General features: G+C 34.5%; 1 long non-coding RNA gene across 1 annotated transcript; it reads right to left on the reverse strand.

Annotated features, from left to right (window-relative positions):
- Positions 1-4,811: 4,811 nt before the first annotated feature.
- Positions 4,812-23,887, reverse strand: LOC115031561. The gene is made up of 5 exons (XR_003837235.1): positions 23,728-23,887; positions 14,200-14,387; positions 12,521-12,564; positions 10,650-10,728; positions 4,812-5,646 (listed from the first exon to the last, which is right to left on the reverse strand). It is a non-coding gene; the product is annotated as an uncharacterized LOC115031561 (long non-coding RNA).
- Positions 23,888-24,302: the final 415 nt, after the last annotated feature.

Genomic DNA, 24,302 nt, shown 5'->3' on the forward strand with positions numbered 1-24,302 from the left:
TAGCCCTGGCTGTCCTGGAACTCACTTTGTAGACCAGGCTGGCCTCGAACTCAGAAATCTGCCTGCCTCTGCCTCCCGAGTGCTGGGAATAAAGGCGTGCGCCACCACGCCCAGCTATGGTCATTTTCATTTCTGTCTTTTTCTTGGTTCTACAGAACTACTAATTCAAATTTTCCCCACTATTATTCAGTTGAGAAAATAGTTTCTCCTAGAGACTCAAATTCAGAGAAATTTGAAATTTCATATCATCCAACAAGAAATAAGAAACTGGAACATAAAAACTGACAACAAATTCTTTGGTGTATGTGGAGAAAGGAAACAATCACTCACTACTGTTGTGATAAGAAAGTGCATCAATCAATTAAAAATCAATAGCAGAGATAACAAAAACCTAAATTTAAATTTTATAAGTCACGGTTATATCTCTACTTGTCATATGTCTAGATATAATCAACTTTCTCCATGCTTCCTTCACTGAGTACATTTGCTAGCTTTTGTTTTGTTTTGTTTCTTTCTTTGTTTGTTTTTGTTTTTCAAGACAGGGTTTCTCTGTGTAGCCCTGGCTGTCCTGGAACTCACTCTGTAGACCAGTCTGGCCTCCAAATCAGAAATCTGCCTGCCTCTGCCTCTACCTCCCAAGTGCTGGGATTAAAGGCATGAGCCTCCATGCCCAGCTCATTTGCTAGTTTCATACATACAATACTGAGGAAATGGAAACAGCCTAACTGTGCATCAGTTGGTGGATGTGTGATGACAATAGTGTAAGTATACACCTTGAAAATAATAGGAAGCAATATATTATAATAGACAGACAGAACTAGAAAACTTCAGTAAGTATAGTAATCTACAATTTCAGTGACAGATGCCAATTATTTTGTGTTGCTTTAAGCTCCAAGCTCCAACCCTGTATATCAGGACACCTATCAAAGTGTAACTGCAGAAATAAAGAAACTAAAAAGGTACAACTATCTGTGTAAAATGTAGAAAGAAAAATAGGGTATATCATACTAGGATTCAAATAATCTGAGGGAGTAAATGATGAGATAAAAGGGACTTTATTTATAAAAGTAAAAATAGTCAATATAGATTAACAAACCAGGGAAAATATAATTTTAACTCTCTACCTAGAAATACCTATAAAAACTAAACAGTATTGAGTCAAAAAACAACATGTCTTCATATGAAAATTCCATATCACATCTGAAAATGCTTTTTAAACGGCTCACAGCTCACCCAACAAATAAATGCAGAAAAGCACAACCAATTAAAACACTGTATGGAACACATTCATCAAATAGTTTGATAAAAACATTTCCTTTATCTAAACCTCAGTGTTCATTGTGGAACAGGAATGAGAAGGATGGGGAAATCTAGGATATAAGTCAGGTTTCTCTAAGATTATGTCTTCTATGAATACCAATAATTACACCAACAAATTTGAATTTCAAAATATTGTAAGCAATTAAATAATCCTAACCCCAGAAGACACAGCTTTCTAAAAAGGATTATAAGCAAGATGTTATCCAAGACAAAATGATCCACCCTAAAAACCACATACATAACATTATCCAAACAAAATTGACTGCATTTCTGTCTTTAAGATAAACCAGTACATAATTCCAGATAATATGAATGTAATAATAATTAAAATAAAGAGTAATGTATTCAAAAAACAAAGAATATTATATTGGTCATTATGTTGGTGGATAGGAGAGAGAAAGCAGAGGGTGTAAATAAAACTTTATTATAATTTCAAAATTAAAGAGTAAATTTAAAAATTGATTTCCAACAAGTAAAGGTAGAAGGAATGTCTACTTCTCACCCATTTAACACTAAAATAAGAACTCGATATTAACATTTAACCAGGTTCTCTCTAGGTAACTGTCCAGTTTATTGGGAAAACTTACAGAGAACTTTTGATTGGTTATTTTCTGGACTGTTGTGCTCAGAAAAAAAAAAAAAGGCTTTCCAGAAAATCATTACCCAGTAACGCTGATAACTCTCTTACAGAACATATGACAGTGTCAACTTTCCATACTCTTGCCTGACATCTATTTTCCTGCCACTTAAAGGATACATTCAGAAGTGTAAATTTTCCTACCAAAAAATTGTCTGATCATGTGGATACTACAGTGCTGATCTTCTCCTTTAACTTTCATTTAATGAGGAGATACACACAAACTGGAATCCCAGGTAGAGTATCAATATTTAAATTTGCACAGATGATTGCCCAAGAAGCTCGCTATTTGGCTTAGAATATTGTACTAGAAAGCACCTTGATCAGTTGCTCTCTGTTCCTTCCTTTCCAACTCTCTTTTCTCAAGGGTCACTGAGCCTTAAATTGTGCAACATAAATGACACATGACTTTTTCCCAACAGTAGTTTGTTGAACCCTGAAGAATTTTCTGATACAACACTCGAAAAGCCTTATTGAAAATCTGATGGATTTTCTTATTATTATTTTTGATTATAAGGCAAATGTGAAGTAATTGTTGTTGAAAATTAGGAAATGGACACCTAAATTTATAGACATGGAATATCATAATAGTTTATAAGAATAAACACAAATGTGGGAGATGTTACATGGTAGTACACTTAACCAGATATAGCAAGTGTTTCAGCACTGGAGACTATGAATTATTTTATCACAAGTATTTATAAAAGTGACTCATAAAAAGAGCAAAGATTCTTGCCTCTACCACAATGGACATTTAATCCATTAAGAACAATGATTCTATCTAAAACCCTCTTACATTTACTAAATGAGGTGGCAAATAAACACTGTCGGCACTTCTTAATGAGAAACATAAATGATTCACAATGATTATTATTTAAGCTTAATTTTCCCTATCATTCTTAGTGGTAATTATTGGAATATGTTTCTTCATTAGTTCTCTATTTATATATAAAAGCTCCATATTTAAATTAATTAGCATACTAGAAAAAGAATATTACTTTCCAATTAGTCCTGGAATGAAATCAAAAATTAGATAGCAGATTTTATTGATTTAGAATCCTTCCTCCTAGAATCTGAAGCTAAAATTATTATGAAGGCACACATTTCTATCACTGTGAGGCACAATTTAAACATTAGGGCCTCAACAATTAACTGCTTTTATACATGTGCACTTTCTACTGTATCTGACAAAGGCTATTGTAATCTTTCTCAGTCATAATATTAGGTTTCACATATAAAATACAAAATAAAGCTTCCAAGAATTATAATAAAATCTCTGTCTTTTTGCCCATTTTCAACTAATATTCCATACTTTGTTATTCAGATGCTTATTAATTTCTCTTAAATAAGCCCCTAAAATTAATTAAGCCTCAAAGTTTAGAATTAACTTAGATAAATAGAAGCAAAAAGAAAACATATGTTGGACAGAAAAACTAGACAAATTACTAAGTCACAACTCTATATTTAACTATATATTTACCAGGAAAAGAGACATGATTGAGGTTTTGAAAAAATATTTTCTGTTATAAACAAATGTTAAGAAGTTCAAAACAGATGAAAAACCAACAATAAATATAAGCCAGATATAACAGAGCATGATTAATTCAATCTATTATGATCAATTGATTCATCCACATTTTAACATTTTGATAAAATTAAATGAAATATAGGCTATTTATTTATGCATAAGAACAGAGTATTGAATTTTATAAAATTATCACAGAACATACAAAACCAACAGGATGGTAGTTAATAGTTATTATTTAAGACATCAGTGATACGAAGTATTTATTAGCACAAATCAACATAAAATGTAAACATACTATCTTGCATGGAAACTGCATTGTGGCTGAAAACCTTAGAAAGTGGATATTCAAAATCAAAAAAAAAAAAAAAAGAAAAGAAATTTTGGTACGTTAACTTTTTAATTGGAATATATGTAAACTATTTGCTTTGAGTGCCCTTAAGGAATGAAGTATGCAGATATGTGATTATGAACACAGAATTATGTTTGTTCCCAAGAGTAACAACATAATCCTGATGATAGAACTTTGATTGAAAACTAGTGTAAACTATCTGAGACTGTTGATGGTACCACGATGATAACAAAGGAGAATTGCAGGATCAAGGATTAGTATGCTCAGAGATCACTGGCATACTAGGTAGTGGGATGTTAGAAAATATTTCAGAAAATCCCAATGTAACAAATGAGAACTATTGTCCAGATATAAAAATTCTTTACAGATCTGGTCCCACAAAGCAGATTATGGAGCAACAAGTCTCCAGCCACTGTCAGATACCTGATGTAATAAATCCTTTCAGATGAAGGAGAACTTCAAGGCTGAGTGCTGAATGATATATCTTAAAACTGAAGCAATGAACAGAAGCCATTGCAAATTTCTTGCACAATAAACAGGAGCAGTTTCATTCAGAGAAGAAATGTGAAGAATCGTAGCAATTTACCTGACCATGATGACGTTTTCTTTTCATTTTCATCTGCAGGTTTCCAGAGCACCCCTCCTTCTCTGAGAAGCAGCTTACAGTCAATCTCTGACAAAAGCCTGGCCTGACCTGCTAGCTAAACACCAACCAGGAGCATTACTGGAAAATGTTTATGTGAATACGTTTCTTTAGTTCTGGCTGACGCAGAATGGCTTTGTATAGTTAGGAAAATAGAGAAAAAAAATTGACCAATGAGGAGAGAGATCACAAAAATGACGAAGAAAGCAAAGCCTGTGGTTACCATGGAGACTTTGCCATCAAAGCTCCTCTATCTCTTCTCCCTCCTCCCTGCCTGTTGCATCAGGAATAAAAATAAAGATGAAATAGAAGAAGAAAGAGCAAAATATTATGTAATTATTCTTTGGTTTCTGCCTCTAAATAAAAAAGAGAAAACTTGTCTAGTAATGATTTGCCTTTAATCCTGGATCTATCAAAAAGAACCTATAACGCAGCCTCCATTTTTGTCCAGGGATGTTAACTTGTCAGCATGGGCTGCCAAATGCATATCAGTGCTGAACCTTTGCTAATCTTCCTGTGATAATATGCTGAAGAACTATAACTTTTTGGTAAATTTTCACCCTTGTTCTTATGTTTATGCACAATACAACTGGTAAACAATGAAATGGAAAGGCATATTTATTTCTAATAACATAAAGCTATTTTCCACATAATACACCATGCCATAAATTATGATAATGGTGAAGAAATATCATTTGGAGATTATTTTAGAAAAGAAATATGGAAAACGTATCCATAGTAGAATCATTTTGTTTTGTGTTGATACATGTGTGTTTTTTTTTTATATGCAGAGTTTCACATTGTGTGTATGGGTAGGTTGTCTATTGAGAACTTATAGAATTTGCTGTTAATATATCATTATTCTGTAAATATTTAACTTAACATTTATATGGTATATAATGTGTTAAAATACAACTATTATATCCAATACATTTTGTTTACCAACAATATCTTCAACTAATATTATATATCCAATTAATATGATCTCATTTAAATACTCACAAATTCCTTTTACCACTGTTAATATTTACTTATATACAAGGAGACTTAGAGGAGCATGAGTAGCATCTGATGCTAATATTGTGTGAATAAGTATTATTTACCTCTGCTTCCAGTTCATCAAATGCCAACAGCTACTTCAGTTTTCTTCCATCCCAAATCTTGCATTCCTGTAAATTTGTACGAAAGTTTCAACTTCAGAGTTTGAATAGTTGACTGGAATTTTAGGAGATATTTTTATGTTTATGATGTTGCTCTGTAAGAAGCATATGTATAGCCTCTTCTTTGTAGTGAGTTGTATATGTGTTATCATTAGCAGTGATATTTTTGAAGCTTCCTCTTTGGAGGATATGAAAACAAATACAGAAATACAAAGCCAAATCTTAAGTAGAGCATGGGAGAAAAAAAGAAAAAAGAGAGGGGGTGAGAGCCAGACATATGGAAAGAGAAAGAAAGAGGGAGAGAGAGAGAGAGAGAGAGAGAAAACAGGAGAGAATGAAGACAGGACAGAGATAACACTGCTCTAAATTGGATGTATCCATCAATACTCTCCAGGCAGAGTTCATGAACCTTCATGGAAAAATAGGAAAAAAGAATGTAAAAGTCAAAAGTTATGGATGACACCAAGAGAACCAGGCTCATTAAACTTAATAAGAACTTTTCATATGAACTTATTGATACTGGAGAAGTAACCACAGAGGATACATGATTTATCACTAGTATCTCTGGATATATATATATGCTTTATTTACTTATTTACATCCTAAACATGGCCTCCTCAAAGGCCCTTTCTGAGAGTTCCTTCCTTCCTCCATATCTCTTTTGCCTCTGATAGTGCAACTCTGCCCTGATTCCTAGAACCAGTTTGATCAAGTTTCCACAGGAATGACTACATCCTATCCCTCTGATGCCACATGTGGCAGCCCTCTGCTACATATGTGATTGGAGGCATCCCCTGTATGCTCTTTGATTGGTTTCTCTGACTTTAGAAGCTCCCAGGACTCCAGGTTATCTGACACTGTTGGTCTTCATGTGGGGTTCCATCTCCTTGAGGGCCTTCTATTTTCCCCTAACTCTAATACAGACCTCTGTCCAATGTTTGTCTGTGGATATTTGCATCTTTCAGTTACTTGCTGGTTAGAACCTCTTAGAGGGCTGTTATACAATGCTGGTGTCTGCAAGCACAATAAAGGATCATTAGTAGTGTGAGTGATCCCTATGATGTATAGACAATCCAGCAATTTGCTCCTAAGAACACAAGGCTTTCTATAGTCATCTATTAGGTTGTCCTTTATGTGGCTTGCCTCCCTGCCTTTATATACCATTCTGCATAATCATTTCTGGTTGTGCCCCCTTGATCTCCATCTACAATCTTTATTTATTGTTCCCCGAATCCTTTCTCTTCCTCCTAATGTGGCACCTCCTATTTACTGCTTCAGCTCATATGCCATCAGTTTTTGGTTTATTATTTTGTTTTGTTTTGTTTTGTTTTGTTTTGTTTTTATTGTGGAGTGATACAAGAGAGATACTGTCAACAAATGAGACAAGAAGTAATCCATCTTTGTCTATTTTTCTTTTAACACCCAAAAACTCTCTTTGTAGTGCTCCTATTCAAGTACTTACTAAGTAGATCAGACTTGCTTTGAACTTACAGATATCTGCCGATCTCTAGATACAGAATGCTAGGATTAAAGTTGTGTATTGCCACACCATGCCAAGAAGAGCCTTGATAGCATGCTGTATAGTTTAATATCAACTTTACACAAGGTAGAGTCCTCTTAAGAAGGGTCCATCAATTGACAAATTGCCTCTATATTGTACTGTATGTAAGCTTGTGGTACAATTTTTGCATTAGAGATTGATGTGTTATTAATGTAGCTAATCATAATTTTGCTTTTCCAGAGATGGGAGTCCTGAACTTCATGAGAAAAATGGTAGGCCTAACAAGCCATGAGCAGCAAACCAGTAAGCAATTATCCTCCATGGGTTTTTCTCAGGATCCCATGATGTTCCCTATCCTTTAGATCAAAGGATAGTGAAGGGACCCTAGCCAGCATGCAAACATGTCTCTTGTAGGCCTGTTCCTAACTTCCATTACCTCACTCTTGCTAAAAGATATTAGGTTGTATTCCTAAAGCTAGCCACCAAGGTATACAACATTATTTGGAAAAATTTCTTCCTCCAGTGGCTCATTATTAATATTTATCTACCAATTATTGAAGTCCAGCTCACCTAATTAACATACCCAATTGAAATGAAATATTTCATTGTAATACAGGGATTGCCATTTTTCCCTTGTAAGCTCATTTGCCTATGAGTCACCTGAGTTTCCTCTCTATCCAGAGACAGTCTTTTCTTGTCCTTTACCCAAACAAGTACTCATTTCGTCCCTCTCCTTTGTTTTGTATAGAATTGAAAGTGAAAGGTAAGACACTGACATGATAATTCACCCTGAGGTCTGTCTCCAGCTAACTATACATTAAAAGAGCATTTGGTAGCTGGAGCCTAGTTTTGTACCTGGCTACCATGTTCTAGGTCTGACTATCTCCAATAAATTACATATATTTGTCTGGGCCTTTCTTATTATAACTCTTAGCTGCCACATTTAGCTTCTTGCTCACAATTGTCATTTCTCCAAAGGACTGTGATGACACCCATGCATTATGCCATTATATAAGATGTTTATGTATATTTCAGTATCATACACACAGAGTATTTAGAGTTTGGAAAAATGTTCAATTCAAACCTGCTTCAGAATTATATTCAGTAATAAGTATCACTAAGTGACATATGGATAAACAAAAAATGTAAGAAGTGTTAGATTTGTAAAAGAAATATTTAAAATATATGCATATTCTCAGCAGTTCTATGTGTTTATGGATTTTTTTTTTGTAGGGCTGCCCAAATGACTGTAAAAAGTATAATTTATTTTTGTTTCTCATGTGCAATTAATATTCTTAAAATATTTTATTTAAAACTAATAAATGAATATTTTGTGTTTTGACAATCCATTACATAGAATGAATTGCTATACAATAATCATTAAGATACTCATATACAGATTTCATATGCTTTATATCTTTAAAAAAACACAGAGTTCTACTCTATTTTCAACTTGAAGTGCAGGGACTACACTTTCAATTGCAACACCTAATAAGGTTTAGGGCCAGTTCACCTGCTTTCATGAACCTGAAATAATCCTTTTGGACCACCTCAGGTGGCTAATGGAATGAGGTCATCACCCACAAACACAGACTACCTCATTTCACACAGAGTGTTCAGCCAATACTCACCTGCTCATCTGCAACCCCACTAAATTTACTATGTGCTGAAGATGTAAGGTAGAAGTCAGGGTCTTCTAAGTGCTGCATCCCTCAAGGATCAAAGATAGATCTTCCAAAGCCATGACATAGGCTAGTTTTCCCAACAACCAAAGGTAAAGGGGAATCCTGGGGAAGAGCAACGCCCCTACACTCTCACTACTTATGACATACAAGTTGTAGTATCATCTTTCTCATACTAATAACCTAAGGGCATCTCACTGAAATTTAATGGAATATGGGTAGATTCTCATGGCAAGAATCCATGGAAAAATCCTGGCTCTTTTTCTTCACCACCCCATTAAAAGCCCCCATAATACCTCTGATAATGCTTGGGCTTCATGTGACTTGCTTCTAGCCTTACTGAGATGTGAATCACTTGGTATAGTGTGAGAAACATAAAAGCAATAGCAGATGTTTACAATTCATGACTGCATCTGTGTTGAAATTTTCTTTAAATACTATTTCAATCATGATTTATACTACTACTTCCTCATGTAATAAAGACTTTATCCAAGAAATATAAACTGCTAAACAGTCTAGCCTAACTAGGTATAAAATATTAGTCCTTCCTTTTATACCTCTCCCTCCAGTCATAAGGTGGAATGCTAATACCAGTGTGCCAGGATTTATTATATGTATGCTAGAAATAAATCCCAGGTGAAATATATTCAAGTGAGCATGTTGCCAGCTGCTCCACCTATCTGGCTGGGTATATTAAAACCTTAGCAACAAAACCTAACCATATGAATTTAACTCAAAGACCACACTTCTAACCACAGATTTTATTGTTTCTTCTAACTTCCTGTTGTTTCAACATTTTTTTTCTGTTTCTGACACAAAAATCCTAAGACACGCCAGACCTATGTGCTTTTTACTTTGATCCCTACATACAAAATAAAATATTGATAGCAGAGAGAACTCTTACATATATTAAAATCTCAGAAAAGATAAAAACCTTACTTTAGTCCTTCTACTTTCCAAGAAGTTGCACTTAATATTTTTATGTCTCAAAGGTGAATATATATATATATATATATATATAAAACTATTAATATAAACTATATATTTTACTACCTTTTTTGAATCATGCTAATGGATCATGTTGTTATACTTTAACCACACATTATTCCAAATTTCTTGTTAATAGATTTCTAGTGATGTATAACTGACTCAACTTCACAGAGTTAAAGCTCAGAAAAAAATGTAGCAGTTAGGTTCCATCTCATTGGCAGATCGTTTAAATATCCAAGGGATTACCTAATATAGTATGTGGAAAATCTTCATCTTGAGTACCTTTAACTAAATGCTCATTTTGTATTCTGTCTTCTTCTTGGTTCTAAATATCTACTAGCACAATTTTTCCCACTATTGGTCAGTTGTGAAAATAGGTTCACCTAGAGACTCAAATCCACAGAAATTTGAAATTTCATATCACCCAGGCAAGGATTAAGAAACAGGAATATAAAAACTGACAGCAAATGCTTTGGGGTATGTGAAAAAAGGGAACAGCCACTCACTGGTGTTCTGATAAAAATGGTGCAACCTATTTAGAAATCAGTAGCCAGATATAATAAAAAGCTAAATATCAATTTCATAAGCTACAGTTATATCTCTCCTTGTAATATGTCTAAATGTAACCAACCACTTTTTCCATGGTTAATTCCTTGAGAATGTTTAGTAGTTTTGTATGCACAATACCCATTAAATGAAAACAACCTAACTGTGCCTCAGTTGGTGAAAGTATGGAGAAAATAGATTAAGTATACAATGTGAAAAATAATAGAATATAAAATTTTATAATACATAGGCAGGACTAGAAAAGTTCACAGTGAGTATAGTAATCAACCCACCAGTGATAGATCAATTGTTTTCTCTCATTGAAGTCTCCTAGGTCCAAGTCTGTATATCAGGACACCTATCAAAGGGTAACTGCAGGAAGAACAAACATAAAAGAGACAATTGCCTGTGTGAACAGTAAAAGGAGAAATAGGGTGGATCACAGTAGGTTTTAAACAATCTGATGGAGTAGATGAGAATATAAAAGTGACATTATTTATAAAAGTAGTAAATATAGATTAAAAATACATGGAAAATATCATCACAATATCAACTCTCTACCTAAAACTACCTACAATAAAGAAAAAGTATTGTGAATATAACCACAAGTTCTTCATATGAAAATGACATATTATATCTGAAAATGCTTCTTAAAAGGCCCATATATCATCCAACCTATAAGTGCAGAAAATTACAACCAATGAAAACACAGTGTGGAACAGAGTCATCAAATAGTTTGAAAAAAAAAAAAAACTTTGCTTGTATCTAAACCTCAGGGTTCATTTTGGAGCAGGGATAAGAAAGATGGTAAAATCTAGGATAAGAGAACATTTGCTCTAATATTATGTTTTTTAGGAATGTCAGCAATTATACCAACAAACGTGATCTTTAAAACATTTCAAGCATTAAAAATATTGCTGACAAGGGGAAATGGAGTTTCCACAAAGAAGAACAACCATTTGGTTATCCAACACAAAACGATCATCTTTAAAACTTACATGCCGAATATTACTGAAATTGAAGTTGCTGTATTTATGACTTTCAGAATAAACAAGTGCATATATACATATATATACACAGATATAAGCATGTATGAAACCAAGCAATGTATTTTAAAATGAGGAAGCAATATATTGGGACATAGGAGAGAGAAAGGGGAAAGAATCAATAAAACTGTATTATAAAACCAAAAAGAAGATAATTTTAAAAATTAATTTCCAACAAATAGAAGTGGAAGTAATATTTAATCTCACACTATCTAATATTAAAACGACTCAACTTAGAAATTTACCAAGTATTTCCCTAGGTAACTGGTGAGTTTATTGCAAAAGCTTACAGATTATTTTTGATTGGTTATTTTCTGAACTGTGCATGCTCAGAAAATGCTGCCCAGAAAATCATTACATCATCATGATGATTACTTTCTAATAGATCTTGTTACAGAACCTATCTCTCTTATTCTTCCTTGGCCTGAATTTTACACCCTTTTACATTCAGTAAGTGTAGATTTTCCAAAAATAAATGGTCTGAGCATGTGAATACTAGAGTGATGATCACTTCATTTTTTCCTGTCATTTAATGAGTGGAAGTAAAGAAACTGTAAACCAAGCTAGGATATTTATTCATCAGGTGGCACAGATGATTGCATAAGATGGCCAATATTTGGCTTGGAATTTATGACTAGACAGCACCTTGATCTCTTCCATTATCTCTTCCTTCATTTCCAGCTTCCTGTTTTCTCAAGTCTCAGAGCTTTAGATATTGTTACATAATTGTCTCACAATTTCCTCACTACTGCATTTTACTGAACCATGAAGAACTTTTGCCATAGCACTTGTCTCTGGAAAATCATTATTTAAACTCTGTTGGAAAATTTTTCTAATTATAAATCAAAGTTGAAGCAAATGATGAAGTTTAAGAAATAGAAACCTGAAATTAATAGACAAGCCATATAGTAATAGCTTATTAGAGTAAATACAAATGTAGGGGATTTTACCTGGGATTGCCTTTAACTAATCAATACCAGGTGTTTCATTAGAGGGTGTGATTTCTTTCTCCACAAGTATTTGTGTGAGTGACCCATAAAATCCACATAGATTCATTCCTCCACCAGAATGGACATTTCACCCAATAATAACTCCAGTTCTACATAAAATCATCATACCTTATTGAATGTGGTGGAAGATACATTTTGACTGGCACTTCTTACTGTAAAACATGCAATATTCAAAGTGGTTAGGATTTCATCTATCTTTTCTCTATCATACTTAGTCGTAACTATAGGAAATATATGAGCTATCTCCCAAGGTGTGGATATTTTTGAATAGTTCTATATTTATATATCCAAGCCCAACATCCAAATCCTATAAGCTTCCTGATAAACAGAATCTTCCTTTTCATTCAGTTCTGGAATACAACCAAGAATTTTTTAAATAGATTTATTGATTTAGATTCCTTTGTCCAAGGAATCTGAGAGGAATTGCTATGAATACAACCCATTTCCATCACTGTCATTCAAAATTTAAAATATTAGGGCCTCAACAATTATCTGCTTTTTTGTGTGTGTACTTTCTACATTAACAGGCAGAGGCTATTACAATCTTTCTCAGTCACCTTGTTAGGTATCACTATGCAAAACACAATAAATCTTCCAAGGAGTCTAGTACAACCTCTGTCTTTGCACTCATTTCCAATTAACTTTCTGTGCTTGGTTATTCATATGTATATTCATTTCTCTTAATTGAGCCCCCAAACCTGTCAAATTCATGAAGTCTATCATTATGTTAAATACATAGACTCAAAAATAATAAAGATAATGAACTGTACAATATGATAAACCACTGAGCTATTTACCAGGACACAATAGAGATGATAAATGTGATAAGACCATAAAGAATATATTCTAAACAAATGTTAGGAAGTTCAAAACTATTGAGATACCAACATTAAGAATAAACTAGGTATAACAGGGCCTGATAGATTCCAACTATTAGTGTCGATTGATTCTTCCACATATCAATATTTAGAAAACAAACATAATTGAGGTTTTTAGATTATTCACAAGACAAGAAACTTGAATTTTTCAAAATCACCAGAGAACTAACAATATCCACCAGATAATATGTAATAATCACAATTGGAAAAAATGCTTGGTGATACTAAAGAGTAGTCAAGACAAAAAATACAATGAATCTAACATACATACGATAACTCATGAAAAGTGTTTCGTGATTAAAAACCTTAATAAGTTGAGATACACTATAAAAAAAACAAAAAAAGAAATTTAGTATGTTAAACTTTTTCATTGGAGTATATATAAACACTTGGTTTTGATTATCCTTAAAGAATGAAGTATGCAGATGATAGTGATCATAGAAGTATATCTGTTCCTAACAACAAAAATTAAACCTGATGTTAGAATTTGAATTGAAAATTAAAGTAAAACATCTGAGAGCTTTGATGGTACTAAGATGATAACATAGAAGAATTGCAGTGCTTGTGTGTTAGTACTCTCACAGGGCAGTGGCATATTAAGTAAGGTTATGTCAAAAAATATTGCAGAAAGTCTCATTGTGCCAAGTGAGAACTATTATCCTCATATAAAAATCCTTTGCAGATGTAGTCCACCAAAGCAGATTAAGAAGCAAAACTCTCCTGTCTCTCTCAGATACTGAAGTGTGACATAATACACCATCCTTGCAGATGAATGAGATATGCAAGCATAAGTGCTAAATGGTAGATCTTCAAACTGAAGCAATGAACATAAGCAATATCAACGACCTTGCACAGCAATTAAGAGCAATTTTAATAAGAGCAGGAATCTGAAGAATCATAGATAGTTACCTGACTATGCTGACATTCTCTTTTCATCTGCAGGTTTCCGGAGCACTTCTTTTTCTCCTAAAAGCAGCTTGCAGTCAATCTACAGCAATAGCCTTGTACGAGCTGAGAGATAGACATCATCCAGGAGCATTACTGGAATTTTTTTTTTTTTTATGTGAATAGATTCCTTTAGCTGTGGTTGACGCAGCCTGGCTGAGCAGATGTAGAAAAATAGAGAAAAGGTTTGGGACCAATCAGAAGAGAGATCTTAAAATAGACAAAGCAAGCAAAAGTCTGTTGTTAACATGGAGATTTCTCCATCAAAGCTCCTCTAGCCCTTATAACCCCCCCCTGCCTGTTAAGTCATAAATAATAATGAAGATGAAATAGAAGGATAAATAATAAAATATTATGTAATAATTCTGTGATTTCTGGCTCTGATGAAAAATAAAGGAATCTATCCAGTAATGCCTAGGACTTGGAGCCTGTATATGGTAAATGCTATTGCTAATAAAGCCTCCAGTCTTGTCTACAGACTTCTGCATATTTTCTTGGGCTTTCAAACACACTCCGGGGTTGAATTTTTGTAATCCTCCTATGACAATATCCTGAGTAGCTATGCATATTTGAAAGTTTATCATACAATTTTTACTAGTGTGATACTAGTAAATATTAATAAATTTATACAAATTACAACATACAAACAATGCACTTTTATTATCTAAATTATTAAGAAATAGTACAATTTCATAAAGGAATGTACCAAATAATAAAACATGTCTGAAATTATAATAATTGTAAAGAAACATTAAGAGGAGCTTATTTTAGAAATGAAATATCCAAAATCTGGGCATATTACAATCGTTTCTTTGTGTGTGGATACATGTTTATTTGTTTGTTTCTTTGTTTCTTTGTTTTTTCATGCAGAGAAGCACATTGTGTATATGGATATGATGTCTATTTGAGAACTTATAGAACTGTTGTTAAGCTGTCATTATTTTGTAAACATTTTAGCTCAATATTTATATGTCATATAGTGTGTTAAAAATACAACTGTTAAACACAATAGATTAGGAGTACCTAAAGTATTTCTAAATAATAATCCAGGACCATTTAATGTGATCTCTTCTTAATACAACTCAGTCTGTTTCACACAGTTGATATGTGCTCAAATGCAGAGAGATGCATGAGTAACATCTGATGCTAATCTTCCCTGAAAAAAATAATGCTTTCCATCTTCAATCAGTACATCCAATGCCAACATCTAGTCCAGTTTTCTTCCATCCCAACTCCAATGCATTCCTGTAAAGTTATCCTCAAGTTTCAACTTTAGAATTCGCATACTTGACTGAAATTTTTGGAGATATGCCTGGGTTAATGTTGTTGCCTGGTGAGCAACACATGTGTAGCTGAATAAAAGAAACATAGAAGACTCTTTTATACCATCCATGTCATAAGTGAACAAATCTTCTGACACAGTAGACATCTGCATTGAATATACTTTTCAATTTTTTCCAAATTTATTTCCTTTTAAAAGTAGTGATTTTTATTAACTATACAAATATACATCATGGCTGTTAATTTGCATTTCATGGGGTTTCTTAATATTAATTCCTGAAAATTTATTATACTTTGAAGTAAAAATGCTACCAAGTGATAAGGATAGAATACAATTCTTCAATTATTACCAAAAGAATAGCACATGTTAATAGTAAAACTTAGTTTACTCCCTTCTAAAATGTCATTCAACCTCCTCTGGTCCTGACGGTTCATGTCCTTTCCAACATAACCTTCATATTGGAATGTTCCTCTTTTTCTTTTATTCATTCGTTTAAATTGCTTCTTGTTTGGTGTGTGTGTGTGTGTGTGTGTGTTTTGGTTCTCTTCACCCTACTTCCCTCTTTTCCTGTTTTGGTTTTGTTTATTTTATAATATATTACAATGTATGTAACCAGATGGAAAGGAACAAGTACAGTAACATAAGCAACAGAAAACAATGCTACTTGACAATGTCAGAACCCAGTTTTCCAACCACAGAAAGAACTGGATACCTAAAAATCAAGAAAACCAAGATTTGGATCTAAAATCCCATCAAAATGGTGATAGAGGACTTTGAGAAGGTCATAAATAACACCATAAAAGAAATACAAGAGAACCAAGGTAAACAGATAGAAGCCTTTAAAAAGGAAACACATGAATCCCTTAAAGAAATACAGGAGAACACAAACAACAGGTGAAAGAAATAAACAAAATCATCCAGGATCTAAAATTGGAAATAGGAACAATGAAAAAATCATAAAGAGTGATAACCTTGGATATAGAAAACCTAGGAAAATAATGAGTCAGAAATGCAAGAATCACCAAAGAATACAAGCAATAGAAGAGCAAATCTCAGGTGTAGAAGATACCATAGAAAACATTGACACAACAGTCAAAGAACATGCAACGTGCAAAATGTCCTAACCAAGAATATCCAGGAAATGCAGGACACAATGGAAATACCAAACCAAGAATAATAGCTATAGAAGAGAGCAAAACTTCCCAACTCAAAGGACCAATAAACATCTTCAAAAAATTGTGGAAGAAAACATTTACCAAACTAAAGAAAGAGATGACAATGAACCCCACCCTAGAAAAATCAAGAACATAATCTTCTTTCAACAAACCCTAAAGAATATTTCCACACAAACATAATTTCACCTCTAACAAACAAACAAACAAACAAACAAACAAAAAAGAGGAAGCAACAATCACTGGTCCTTAGTATATCTTAACAGCAATGGATTCATTTACCAATGAAGTGATATAGACTAACAGACTAGATATTTAAACAGGACCCAGCATCTTGCTGCATACAGGAAACACACCTCAGTGACAAAGATAAAAACTACCTAAGAGAAAAAAGGCTGAAAAATATATAAAAAAATATGGTCTCAAGAAGAAACTGGAGTAGGCATTCAAATATCAAGATGGACTTTCAAACAAAAATTATCAAAAAAGATAAAAAAGGACACTTCATACTCATCAAAGGAGAAATCTACCATGATTAACTCTTGTCTGAACATTTATGCTCCAAATGCAACGGCACCCACATTCATAAAAGAAACTTTAATAAAACTCAAAGCACACATTGAACCTCACAGAATAATAGTGGGGGACTTCAACACCCCACTATAAGCAAGGGGGGGATCATGAAAACATAAACTAAAAATAGGTACAGTGAATCTAACAGAACTTATGAAACAAATGGACTTAACAGATATCTACAAAATATTTCATCCTAAAACAAAAGAATATACATAACTTCTTCTAAGTACCTCATGGTTGTCCGCACGAAACAAGCCTCAATAGACCGAAGAATATTGAAATAATTCAATGCATCCTATCAGTTCACCATGGACTAAGTCTAGTCTTTTGTGACAACAAAAACAACAGAAAGCCCATATATATATATATATATATATATATATATATATATATATATATATAGAGAGAGAGAGAGAGAGAGAGAGAGAGAGAGAGAGAACTATTTAATAAATGATAACTTTAAGAAAAGAAATAAAGAACTTAAATAATTTTTAGAATTTAAAGAAAATGAAGGCACAACATACCCAGACAAATCATACCCTATAAAAGCATTGCTGCAAGCCAAATTCATAGCTGTGAGTGCCTCCAAAAAGAAACTTGAGAGAGCATTCATTAGCAGCTTGAAAGCACATATGAAAGGCATACAACAAAAAGAATTTTTTTTTTTAGAGATGAACAACGAATTCTCACCTGAGGAATACCGAATGGCAGAGAAGCATCGGAAAAATGTTCAACATCCTTAATCATCAGAGAAATGCACATCAAAACAACCCTGAGATTCCATCTCACACCAGTCGTAATGACTAAGATCAAAAATTCAGGTGACAGCAGATGCTGGCAAGGATGTGGAGAAAGAGGAACACTCCTCCATTGTTGGTGGGATTGCAAGCTTGTACAACCACTCTGGAAATCAGTCTGGCGATTTCTCAGAAAATTGGACATAGTACTACCGGAGGATCCAGCAATACCTCTCCTGGGCATATATCCAGAAGATGTNCCAACCGGTAAGAAGGACACATGCTCCACTATGTTCATAGCAGCCNTATTTATAATAGCCAGAAGCTGGAAAGAACCCAGATGCCCCTCAACAGAGGAATGGATACAATAAATGTGGTACATTTACACAATAGAGTACTACTCAGCTATTAAAAAGAATGAATTTATGAAATTCCTAGGCAAATGGANGGACCTGGAGGGCATCATCCTGAGTGAGGTAACACAATCACAAAAGAACTCAAATGATATGTACTAACTAATAAGTGGATATTAGCCCAGAAACTTAGTATACCCGAGATATAAGAGACAATTTGTAAAACACATGAAACTGAAGAAGAACAAAGACCAAAGTGTGGACACTTTGCCCCTTCTTAGAATTGGAAACAATCACCCATGGAAGGAGTTACAGAGACAAAGTTTGGAGCTGAGAGAAAAAGATGGACCATCTAGAGACTGCCATATCCAGGGATCCATCCCATAATTAGCCTCCAAACGATGACACCATTGCATACACTAGCAATTGTTTGCTGAAAGGACCCTGATATAGCTGTCTCTTGTGAGACTAGGCCAGGGCCTAGCAAACACAGAAGTGGATGCTCAGAGTCAGCTATTGGATGGATCACAGGGCCCCCAATGGAGGAGCTAGAGAAAGTATCCAAGGAGCTAAAGAGATCTGCAACCCTGTAGGTGCAACAACATTATGAACTAACCAGTACCCCGGAGCTCTTGTCTCTAGCTGCATATGTATCGAAAGATGGCCTAGTTGGCCATCACTAGAAAGAGAGGCCCATTGGACATGCAAACTTTATATGCCCCAGTAAAGGGGAACGCCAGGGCCAAAAAATGGGAATGGGTGGGTAGGGAAGTAGGGGGGAGGGTATGGGGGACTTTTGGGATAGCATTGGAAATGTAATTGAGGAAAGTACGTAATAAAAAAATATTTTTAAAAAATTGAAAAGTTTCTGTAATGAATAGGACACTATCAGTAGGACAAAACATAAACCTACAAATTGGAAAAACATCTTTACCATCCCTACATCCAATTGATGAATAATATCATTCATATATATAATATCATTATATATATATATATATATATATATATATATATATATATATATATATCTCAAGAACTTAGACTTTAAGAACCAAATAATCCCATGAAAAATGGGATGTAGACCCAAGCAAAGAATTTTCAACTGAGGAGTATGAATAGCCTGAAAACCACCTAATCAAAATTTCAACATTCTTAATTATCAGGAAAATAATCCTGACATTCCACCTCACAACAGTCAGAATGCCTAAGATCAAACACTCAGGTGAAACAGATGTTGACAAGCATGGGGAGAAAGATGAACACTCCATTGTTGGTGGGATTGCAAGCTGGTAAAACCACTCTGGAAAACACTCTGGAAGTTCCTCAGAAAAATTTAAATGGTTCTACCTGAGGGTCCAGCTATACCATTCCTGGGAATATATGTAAAAATTCTCCAACATACAAGGACATGTGCTCCATTATGTATATTGCAGACATATTTATAATAGCCAGAAACTAGAAAAAACACAGGTGTCCCTCAACTGAGAAATGGATACTGAAATTGTGGTACTTTTACACAATGGGCTACTACTCAGCTATTAAAAACAATGACTCTATTATGCAATTAGAAAATATCATCGAGTGAGGTAAACCAGGCAAAAAGATCACATACAGTATGTACTTGCTGATAAGTGGATATTAGCCCAAAAGCCCTTAACACCTACTCTACAACTCACAGACCAAAGGAAGCTCTAGATAAAGGAAGGCCTTAGTGTGCATACATAAGTCATATTTGGAAGAGGGAACAAAATAATTACAAGAAGTAGAGGAAGGGAAGGATCTGGGAGGATGAGATTAGGGGGAGGATAATAGTGGGGCAGGATCATGTATGGAAGGAGACATGGAAGAAATATTAGGGTCAGGAAATTGAAGGGAGGTGTGTAACAGTGAGAGATGGGGAACTGAATGTAGCAACTACCAAGTCCCAGATGTCAGGAAGGGAAGAGTTTTCCAGGACCAATGGGGCTGGCATTAGCCAAAAATGCCAACACATGGAACTCAGAACGTATAGAGACCTTAACCAGTGGATAGGCACTGCTCCTAGTTGAGGGATGAGGCAATCCACCCATCTCAATGATGTTCATCCACAATTGTTCCTGTCTAAAGAAAATACAGGGACTGAGTGCAGCTGAGACTGATGGAAAGGTCTTCCAGTGACTGCCCCACCAAGGGATTAATTCCATCTGCAGACACCAAACCCAGATACTATTGCTGATTCCAAGAAGCATCTCCTGACAGGAGTGTAGTAGTGTGGTCCCCTTACAAGCTCTGCCAGAACCTAACATATACAGATGCTGATGCTCTCAGACCATCATCATCAGAGTGAGGATGGGGACCCAAAGTGAAGAGGGAGGACTGAAGGAGCTGATGAGGACTGCAACCCCCATATGAAGAACAACAATATCAACTAACAGGATCCCCAGAGATCACATGGACTAAACCACTTCTTAAGAATAGAGAAGGAGGATCCCCATGGCTCCAGCCCAAGATATAGCAGAGGATTTCCTTATCTGGCATCAAAGGGAGGGGAGGCCCTTTGTCCTGTAGTGGCTCAATGCCCCAGCATAGGTGGATGCTAGGGAATTGAGGTAGGAGTGGGTGAGTGGGTGGGTGGGTCACCCTTATAGTGGTAGGTGAGGGGAGATGGTATAGGGTACTTGTAGAGGGGAAATAGTGAAGTGGAAAAACATTTGTAATGTAAAAATAAAATTACCAATAAAAGCAGAAAAAGAATGAAGGAAAGAATGAACCTGTACATGCATACAGATAATAGGCAAGTGATAATAATTAAATTAAAACAAGCACCATATTTTAAAAGGAGAAAACATATTGGTGGGTATGAGACAAAATGCAGAATGGGTAAATAAAACTGTGTTACACTCTCAAAATTAGAGAAGAATTTTAAAAATTCATTTCCAACAGGTAGAAGTACAAGCAATGTCTATCACCCCCCCCAACTAACATTAAAACACGTCAAAATAGAAATTTATCAAGGTTCTTTCTAGGTAACTGGTGAGTTTATTGGGAAACTTACAGAGCCTTTTTGATTAGTTATTTTCGGAGCTGTGCATGCTCAGAAAAATGGCTTCCCAGAAAATCATTACCCAGTAAGGATGATGACTCTCTTATGGATAACATGACAAAGCCAATCTCCCATACTCTTCCTTGGCCTGTACATTCTAGTCTTTTACAAGTTTACATTCAGCAAGTGTAGATTTGCCTAAAATAAATCAAATCATCTAAGCATTTGGATACTAAAGTGAGGACTTCCTCCCCTTTCCTGTCCTTAATTAGTGGATATAAACAAAATGAAAGCCCAGCTAGGATATCTATTTATCAGGTGATTGAACAAGCTGTTTGCTATTTGTCTTGGAATATAGATAGGAGAAGACAGCACCTCAATCTATTCATCTTCTCTTCCTTCCTCACTAGCTCCCTCTTTTCTCTAGAGACTTCCAGATTTAGATGCTGTTATATAAATGACTCATGGTTTTCTCACTAGAGTAGTTTAATGGATGATGAAGCACTTTTTCCATAGAACTGACTGTGAGAAAGCCTTATTGAAATTTTGTTGGATTGTTTTGAGTACGAAGCAAAGCGTTAGCAAACGATGAAAATTTGGAAATTGACATCTGAATTAATAGACACAGAATACAGCAATAATATCTGAGAATAAACACAAATGTAGAGGATTTTACCCGGTACTAAATTTAACCAACCACTACCAGCTGATTCTTCACTGGGGAGTATGGCTTCTTTTTCTCAAGTATTTGTATAAGGAACCTACAAAAACAACAAAGATTCTTGCCTCCACAAGGGTGGACATTTAATCAAGAAAGACCTTTGGTTCTATGTAAAACCCTCATGCCTTTATTGAACTTAATGGCCAATCCACGTTGACTAACACTTTGTACTGTGAAACAAGCAAGATTCACAAGTGACTAACATTTGATCTTTCTTATCACACTCATCCTTAGTGGTACCTACAGGGGATATGTGAGCTACCTCACAAAGAGAGGATATTTTTTGACTATTCCTATATTTATGAATCCGAGCCCCATTTTCAAAACAATCTTCATCATAAGAAAGAGAACTTCCTTTTCATTCATTCTTGGAATGTAACATATAGATGTTTTAACAAATTTTATTATTTTAGAATATTTTCTCAAAGGAATCTGAGGACAAATATTATGAAGGCAATCCATTTCTATCAATGTCATTCACATTTTAAAACATTTGGTTTCTTAAATGAGCCCCCAAATCCATTAAATCCTCAAAGTTTAGCATTGTGTTTGATACATAGGAGCAAAAAGAATACAAGTGATGAACAGAACAATAAGAACCCTATAGTTAACTATATAGTTCCCAGGACAATAGAGATGATAAATTTGGAAAAAAAAATGATAACATTTTTCTGTTCTAAACAAATGTTAGGAAGTTCAACACTGATGAGATACCAACAATAAATATAAGCCAGATATAATAGAGCATGATATATTCAATATATTACCATAAATTGATTCTTCTACATATCAATATTTAAATAAAATTAAATGCAATTGAGGCTTGTAGATTATTCACAAGGACAGAAACGTGACTGTTATAAAATTACTACAGAAACTCAATAGTCACAGGATAATATGAAATAAAATAATGAAATAATGCTCCATGAAAATAAATATTAATTAAGAGACAGCAATATAACCAAACTATATACAAATATAACTCATGGAAAATGGGTGGTGTTTAGAAACCTTAGTAAGGTAAGATTCAAACTCAAAGAAAAAGAACAGAAATTTTGTTATAATAACCTTTTTCATTGGATTATATGCAAACTCTTTGCTTTGTCTGATTTTAAAGAATGGAGTATGCATATATGAAAGAATGAACATAGAACAATGTTTTATCCCAACAATAAGAACTTATACCTGATGTTAAAATTTGAATTTAAAGTAATATAAAATACCTGAGACCTTTGATGATTGCAAGATGATAACAAAGGACAATTGCAGTGAAAGGGTTTTTGTACTCTCAGAGGACAGTGGCATACTAGGTAATGGGATGTCAGAAAATTTTCCAGAATGTCTCATGGTTCAAATTGAGAACTATTGTTCTGATATAAAAATCCTTTTTCAGGTCTGGTACCCTAAAACCGATTAAGGAGCAACCCATTCCCTCTCTCTTTAAGATACTGAAGGTTGATGTAATATACTATCCTAGCAAATGAAGCACAGCTCCAAGTCAGAGTCCTGAATGATAGATCTTAAAATTGAAACAATGACCAGAGGCAAGAACAAGTACCTTGCACAGAAAATAGGAGCAGTTTTATTCAGAGCAGGGATGTGAAGAATCAAAGCAAGTTAGCTCACCATGCTGACTTTCTATTTGCCTTTTCATCTGCAGGTTTCCAGAGCACTCCTCCTTCTCTGAGAAGCAGTTTGTAGTCAGTCTTTGACAAGATCCTTGTACAGGCTGAGAGCTAGACATTAACCAGGAGCATTACTGAAAAAAAATTATGTGAATAGATTTCTAAAGCTGTGGTTGACTCAGACTGGCTGAGTATATGTAGGAAAATAGAGAAAAGATTTGGGACCAATCAGAAGAGAGATCTCAAAAATGATAAAGAAAGCAAAAGCTGCTTGTTACCATGGAGATTTCTCCATCAAACCTCCTCCATCCCTTCTCCCCACTCCCTGCCTGTTGCATCAGGAATAAAAATAAAGATGAAATGGGAGAATGAACAAAATATTATGTAATTATTCTTTGGTTTCTGGCAATAATTAAAAACAGAGGAAACTGTCCAGTAATGTCTGTGCCTTTGAACCTGTATGTGCCTGATGGTACCTATAGTAAAGCCTCCATTTGTGTATAGAGAATTATGCTTGTAATTATAGGCTGCCAAATACATTCCAGTGCTGAACTATTCCTGTGCTAATATCCTGAG

This window comes from Mus caroli, chromosome 7 (assembly GCF_900094665.2).
Source record: "Mus caroli chromosome 7, CAROLI_EIJ_v1.1, whole genome shotgun sequence".
Taxonomy (NCBI): Eukaryota; Metazoa; Chordata; class Mammalia; order Rodentia; family Muridae; genus Mus; species Mus caroli.